The sequence below is a fragment of the Ovis aries genome, chromosome 6, assembly GCF_016772045.2.
Source record: "Ovis aries strain OAR_USU_Benz2616 breed Rambouillet chromosome 6, ARS-UI_Ramb_v3.0, whole genome shotgun sequence".
Classification (NCBI taxonomy): domain Eukaryota; kingdom Metazoa; phylum Chordata; class Mammalia; order Artiodactyla; family Bovidae; genus Ovis; species Ovis aries.
In genome coordinates, this window is record NC_056059.1 from 98,095,658 (window position 1) to 98,102,198 (window position 6,541).

Here is a 6,541-nt window from a genome sequence, read left to right on the forward strand (position 1 = left end):
GTTAATCTTTGAAACATGGTGTTTCTGGGACACACAGAAGAAAAAGTTTGGGATTTAATGCACCAGAGCTGAAATTGTAAAATTCTTTGATCTGCAAATATCATATTTTGTATGATTAAGAAAACTAACAATTTTTCCTTGAAAACTTTAAGTAGGTCAACTTATTAACTGTTGCCATGGAGTTTATACATTCACATTTGCCTATCCTTTTGATGAACTGCAGCCCAGGATGGAGTTACAGCCCTGCATTATTAAAAAACCTGCCTTTGATTCAAGCACAGAAACGGAGAAGCAGAAATTAATATTACCGTTTAGGCTGTGTTATTGTAATTCATCCAAGAACTTAAAAAAAAAAACATATTATTAGTATATTTGGTTGCCTAACAGGACCTCTCCTGGTCTCCCACAGGAAGTGGGAACCGGTTCACTCCAGGAGAAGGGTTTCCATCCCAACTGGGCTGTGTTCTCACATTTGTAGTCACAATCCTGGCTCGACCAGGAAAGACAGTCTGGTTGGGGGAAAAAAAAAAAAAAACCTGACCCAAAAAAAAAAAAAAATCGGGGAAGTGTCGGGAATATAATAAAGTGCTGTGGAGCTAGGGGTGGACGGAGGAGAGGGATGAGTAGAGAAAAGGAATATGGATTTAGAGTGGGAAAATAACCCGCTGGTTCTCCGCTGGATTCGTTTAAGGAGGAGAGAATCGTTCCACAAAGGCTCTCTCCATAATCCACAGCTAATCACTCTTTTATTGCAGCGAATGATCAGAGCCTCGGTCGTCACCCACTCACCGGCGTCTCGCCGGAGAAACCGAAAATCCCATTTCTTTCTCAGGGCGCACCCGGGGAAGGACGGCGAGGCTGTGGGTTTTCGAGCGGAGGGCTGCGCACAGGGCAAGGCAACTTAGAGCCCCTGACCGGCTCCCCGCGCCAGCCCGCCGCGGCGAACGGGAAAGTGAAGAACGGCGCGCGGCGCGGAGACCCGGGAGGCCGAACTTGGGGTCGCTTCCCACCCGCGCGCCCCCGACCACCACCGAAGGCCTGGGCACCCGATGGGGCGGCGGGCGGGGACACCTGTCAAAGGAACCGGACCCGAGCCGCAGCCGGCGGGCGGCGCCGGGGCCCGGGGGACGGCACTGCGGCGGCGGCGGCGGCGGGGACCGGGAGCGCCGGCGGCCACCGCGCCTCGCTCGGGGCGTGCGCCCGCGGGGGGTCGGGGGGCGGCCTCGCGCCCAAGGCGCTCGGGGGAGGGGGCTTAGCCGAGCAGGGCCCCGCGGCCGGGAGGACCCCGCCGCCCGAGCCCCTCTGCGGCGCCCGCCGCCCCCGGGGTCTCCGCCTCGGGGCTGGGCGCGGAGGCGAGCACGATGACCCCGGGCTGCCCGGCGGCCCCGCGCGGAGGAGGGGGCGCCGCGCCTACCTGCTCCCGGTGCGGCGAGGCCGCGGTCGCCTGGCGGGGCCGTGACCTGCGGCGGCGGCAGCAGCAGTCGCGGCGAGGAGGGCGCTTCCTTCAGGAAGGGGTGGGATCTGCCCGCCCGCCCGCCGCGCCGCGCCGCGGCCCGCCCCCGACTTATTCTGGGGTCCCGGCTGCCAGGCCACCGGGAGAGACTCCCTCCACCTCAGCCCGCCTCTCCCCACCCCGGGGTCTCAGACCTCCACCACCCCGCGGGGCCCCGCGTGGTTACCCGGGGCTGGAGCCGAGCGGCGCCGGTGGGACCGCTTCTTTCGCCTTTGTGGACGCGATCGCCGCTCACCCAACAAAAGGAAGGACGGAATCTGGGATCCTCCGCCTGGCGGTTATTTATTCCTGACCTGTTGTAACCTTCTGGCCGGCTCCCTTCGGTCCACACACCTAGGGCTTTTGCACAGAGCAGCTAAAATTCATTTTCGTGCCCATCGGCTGAATGCAGTTCGCCGCCGCTCGGCGCTCTCCCGCGGTTTCCTTTCATCGGGAAGAACAAACACAGGGCCAACTTCTGACCCTGGCGATGAGCGGCACTCCAAGGCCGTCCTCCCAGCGACAGCTTGCTGTCTTCCTCCCAGAGTCTCATCTCTTTGAAAACTGTCTTCATCGGTATTTGAATAGCTTTCCCCACCCGGGATCGCAGCCTATCAGGGCACCATGTCGGTGACCTCTGGCAGCGGCGTGGATCAACTATTTTTATCACACGCCCACGGGTTAACTTCTCTTCCAAAGGCATCCTTCCGGTGCTCCCACAAGAGAACCCTCTTTATTAACCTGCCGTAGGCTGACCTCCGTTCTTTTGCGGGGGGAGGGGGTCTCCCCAGGCGCTCCCTACCACACCTGCCTCTTCTCTGCTGCCTCTCAAAGCACACAGTTCAAATCCTCCAATTCAACCTTCCAGAACTGTTCCTTCACCCATGATATACTACTCCCTGACAATACACCATTATCCGTGTATTGATTTGTTTTTGCTGGTTTCTCCTGGCTACTAAACTGTGAGCTTCTTGAGGCCAGGAACTTGGCCTCTTCTCTTTCCTTCCCTTAAGGCAATGGCACCCCACTCCAGTACTCCTGCCTGGAAAATCCCAGGGATGGGGGAGCCTGGTGGGCTGCCGTCTATGGGGTTGCACAGAGTCGGACAGGACTGAAGCGACTTAGCAGCAGCAGCAGCAGCAAGGTTAAAACATCTGGTTAAAACAGCCAAACCAAAAACTTGAAGTCCTCTGCTGCATTTTGTAAGGGTTAGTCTGCCCATTTTTCTGAGGAGAGTGATTGTAGCTTTCATCATCTCCTCAGTGATCTCTTTCGAGAGTTCAGAATGGCGTGAGGCCAGTTCCTAAATGAACCCCAGCTCTGAAGCGAGGACCTTCCCCCAATTTCATCTCTCCTAATGCCAATCATTTCTCTCTGGGATAACTGAAGGAACCTTCTAGTTACACTTGATTCCAGTCCCTTCTTTGAAAACTTCTGAATTCATCCAGTTAGTGGTCCCTTTCAACACTGTCTGCACATTTGAATCACCAGTGGAAACTGTAAAAAACAGAAACACTTGATCTACCTCAGACTCCCCCCTAAGTCTGAACCTGGGTTGGGGAATGTTGAACAGAGAAGAGCAAACTCAGCAAGGCTATGTTTTTTAAAAAGAGCCAAAGGCGATTCTGACATGCCCAAGACTAAGTTATTGCTTTCTTTGAAGCATTCCCTATTTGTAAAATGTCCTGACTTTTCTTTGTCTTTATGGAAGGATTGAGAACCCTTGCACTACGTTAAAGTTATTTGAACATTTTCATTTTCACTTAATGCCAGGCCCACTTGTGCTTAAGAAACAAACTTGAATTTGTGGCATCAGGCTCTGTGCCATTTGTCAGCAGCACTAAATCATTGCCAGTTTCATCTCTAAAACGTCCATCCAAATGTTAACTCAACGAGTGGAATAAATTACCTTCCAGACTGGGATATTGACAGCTGAAATATTATGTTAAGATGCTGGCTATGAAGGAGAGTTGGTTGTTATAAGCAGATTCCATTAATGTCACGAGAGTTCTAGTGAAGCTTCAAGAGAACCGAAGACAAACAAAATAGAAGTTTATCCATGCTTTGATCTTTCTTTTATTGGTCTTGGTATCTCACTTGTGAAAAATTCATCCACAATGTACTCAATATAATCTAGATATATTAAATCATCTGCGGGTATACGAGTAAAAATCTATCCTGGAGCTGGTCCTCTTTTTAAAAAATGTATTTAAAGATCCATTCTTGGGACTTCTGGTCCAGTGGTTAAGAATCTGCCTTCCAATTCAGAGAAAGTGAGTTTGATCCCTGGTTGGGGAACCAAAATCCCACGTTGCCTCATGGCAATTAAGCCCATGCTCCACGCAAGAGAAGGTCACATGCCACAACAAAGACCCAGTGCAGCTAGGGGGAAAAAAAAAAAATCCAGCCTGTATTCCTTTTTTTTTTTTTTAAAGTTTCTTTAGTTGTTAATTAGTTAATTTTATTTTTATTTATGTATTTTGGTTGTGCTGGGTCTTTGTTGCTATGAGCGTGCTTTTTCTGGTTGCAGTGAGCAGGAGCTACGCTGTTGCCTCACACAGGCTTCTCATTGTGGTGGCTTCTATTGCAGAGCGCAGGCTCTAGGCTCATGGACTTCAGTAGCTGCAGTCTGAGGGCTCAGGAGTTACGGCACACAGGCTTTAGTTGCCCGCAGCACGTGGAATCTTCCCAGACCAGGGACCAAACTTGTGCCTCCTGCGTTGGTAGGCAGATTCATATCCACTGTACCACCAGGGTAGTCCCGTCCTGTATTCTAACACAATCTGTTGACAACAGAGCAAACAGGGCTTAAGACCCAGTTAGAGGCCGGCATAAACTTGGTGAGTAAGATGGTGATTGGTACTCAGGGACAGGATCGTATCCCAGGGCCACCACATGGCACCTGTGATTCTGACCCCGTGGTGCTCTATCAGTCCACTGACCTGACTCACAGCACAGGCATCCTACATCTGAGTAGGTGGTGACTTTCCAGATATAAGAGAACTTGTTATCTAACTGAAACCACTACAGAACATTTAGGGGGAAAAAAAAATTCTATATTCTCATTTCCTTTCTCTCATCAGCCAATTTATTGTTGTTTAAGATTCAGATCATTTTCTTTATTCAGTTGGCAAAACAGACTTGAGAAGCACAACTCATAAATAACACTCCCAGGATTCTGGGAATCCTGCTGCTGGTTCAATTGCAGTGAATCTTGTTATAATAATAATCTCTGTATAACAAAATCATTGCCGAGCCTTATTTGGCCATTGATCATTCAGGTCATCTTTGGTGAAAAACACCACCATACAAAGTTCATCGAAATGGTATTTGATCTTTACCAACATCTATTTTGGCCACCAGATAGGAAGACTTGACTCATTGGAAAAGACCCTGATGCTGGGAAAGATTGAGGGCAAGAGGAGAACAGGGCAACAGAGGATGAGATGGTTGGATGGCATCGTTGACTCAATGGATATGAGTTTGGGCAAACTCCAGGAGCCAGTGAAGGACAGGGAAGCTTCAGTCCATGGGTCACAAAGAGTCGGACACGACTGAGAAACTGAACAACAAAAACAACCTATTAAAGAAAATCTCATGGGGTAATTGGAAAGCAAATGAGAAAACATTGGGTGACAGGATGTTAAATGCAAGCTATTGTTTCCACTTTGACAGTGGCCCCAAATAATAGTTGCCAACCATTCTCACATTCCAGATAAGGTGCAGAACCACCAAGTAGGGCTTAGAAGGAGGGTTCCCTTAAGTTCTCACTCACCTTGAAGGTATAAAAGGGTTGAGGTGGAAGCTGCTGAAGAAGGGTTTCTGTGGAAGGAGTTGTTAAGTGTCCCAAGCAGCCCTCCTGTGCAGCTGCCAGCGGGAGGACGAAGAGGGCTCTTCTCTCACCTTGAGTCTGATGAGAGGGACTGAGAGCTTGAGGTGTGATGCCTGCAATTTGGGGAACGCCATGGACCATTGTCTGGCTCATGCCTGAGAAATCTAAAGGGCCAGCGTTGGCAAAAGTGGCCTGAACACAGGTTAGGGACTCTGGTAGGGGAAGTAATTTACACCCACGGAAGATAAGTCTAAGATAGTGAGACAGACAGTGTGGGCTTGACTTTGATCAAGAGGACTGCCTGGAAGGGCAAAGAGACCTCAGCAGAAAGAAGCTAGAGGTTTGCCTCCGGAAGTTCACAGCCCAGGCGAAAGAATCTCAGGCAGCCAGTCAGAAGCGAAATGAACTTGCCCGTGCCAAGGATATGAGTGGTGAGAGGCTGCCCAGTAGGGTGGTGGTGGTGAGTCTGGTTCTCACAAACGCATGAAAGCACGAATGAGAGGCAGTGTCACCTCCGCGTCCAGAGGAAGCTCTGCCCACCTGGAGCCAGCTTTCTGCCTCCTTAGCTCTCTCTCTTCCCCGCTTTCCTCCTGGAGGAGTCAGACAGCCTCCCTCCGGTGCAGGAAGGGGAGAAACCAGGCTTGAGAAATAGAGATAGAGCCTACCATTACTCCCCTTGGCCACAAAAAATGTGGGGTTTTTATCATTACTCTATACCAGACATATTAATTACTGTTATAAGACTATTTTTTAAAACAACATATGCAATCTGTTTTAGCAGCTAATGACTTTTTAAAAAATACATGTATTCATTTGGCTGCCTCGGATCTTAGTTATAGCACACGGGACTCCCTAGTTGTGCCACATGGATCCCAGAACTTAGTTCCCCGACCAGGGATAGAACCTGCGTTCTCTGCATTGGAAGGCAAATTCTTAACCACTGGACCACCAGGGAAGTCCTGGTATAAGCCTATTTTTGGCTATAAGTAATGAGAGGCCTTTTGTTTTGTGTGTTATTTTAATTGAAGTATGGTTGGTTTCCAGCAGCAGCATGGTTGTTTTCCCTGATAGCTCAGTTTGTAAAGGATCCGCCTGCAGGAGACCCTGGTTCAATTCCTGGGTCGGGAAGGTCTGTTGGAGAAGGGATAGGCTACCCACTCCAGTTTTCTTGGGCTTTCCTTGTGGCTCACCTGGTAAAGAATCTGCTTGCAATGTGG

The 6,541-nt window shown here is 50.2% G+C and overlaps 1 protein-coding gene across 3 annotated transcripts in view; it reads right to left on the minus strand.

The window, feature by feature from the left end:
• The window catches only part of TMEM150C (transmembrane protein 150C), a 112,793-nt gene extending 110,745 nt beyond the window's left edge, over nucleotides 1-2,048 (minus strand). The window contains exon 1 of one of the 3 annotated variants that reach the window (XM_060417309.1): nucleotides 1,749-2,048. The gene's annotated coding sequence lies outside the window, so the exon portion shown is untranslated. Of the gene's footprint in view, nucleotides 1-1,414; nucleotides 1,524-1,679; nucleotides 1,728-1,748 lie in introns of those variants that run through there. The other 2 variants (XM_004009947.6, XM_027971138.2) reach the window with 2 other exon arrangements.
• Between the last annotated feature and the right edge of the window lie 4,493 nt (nucleotides 2,049-6,541).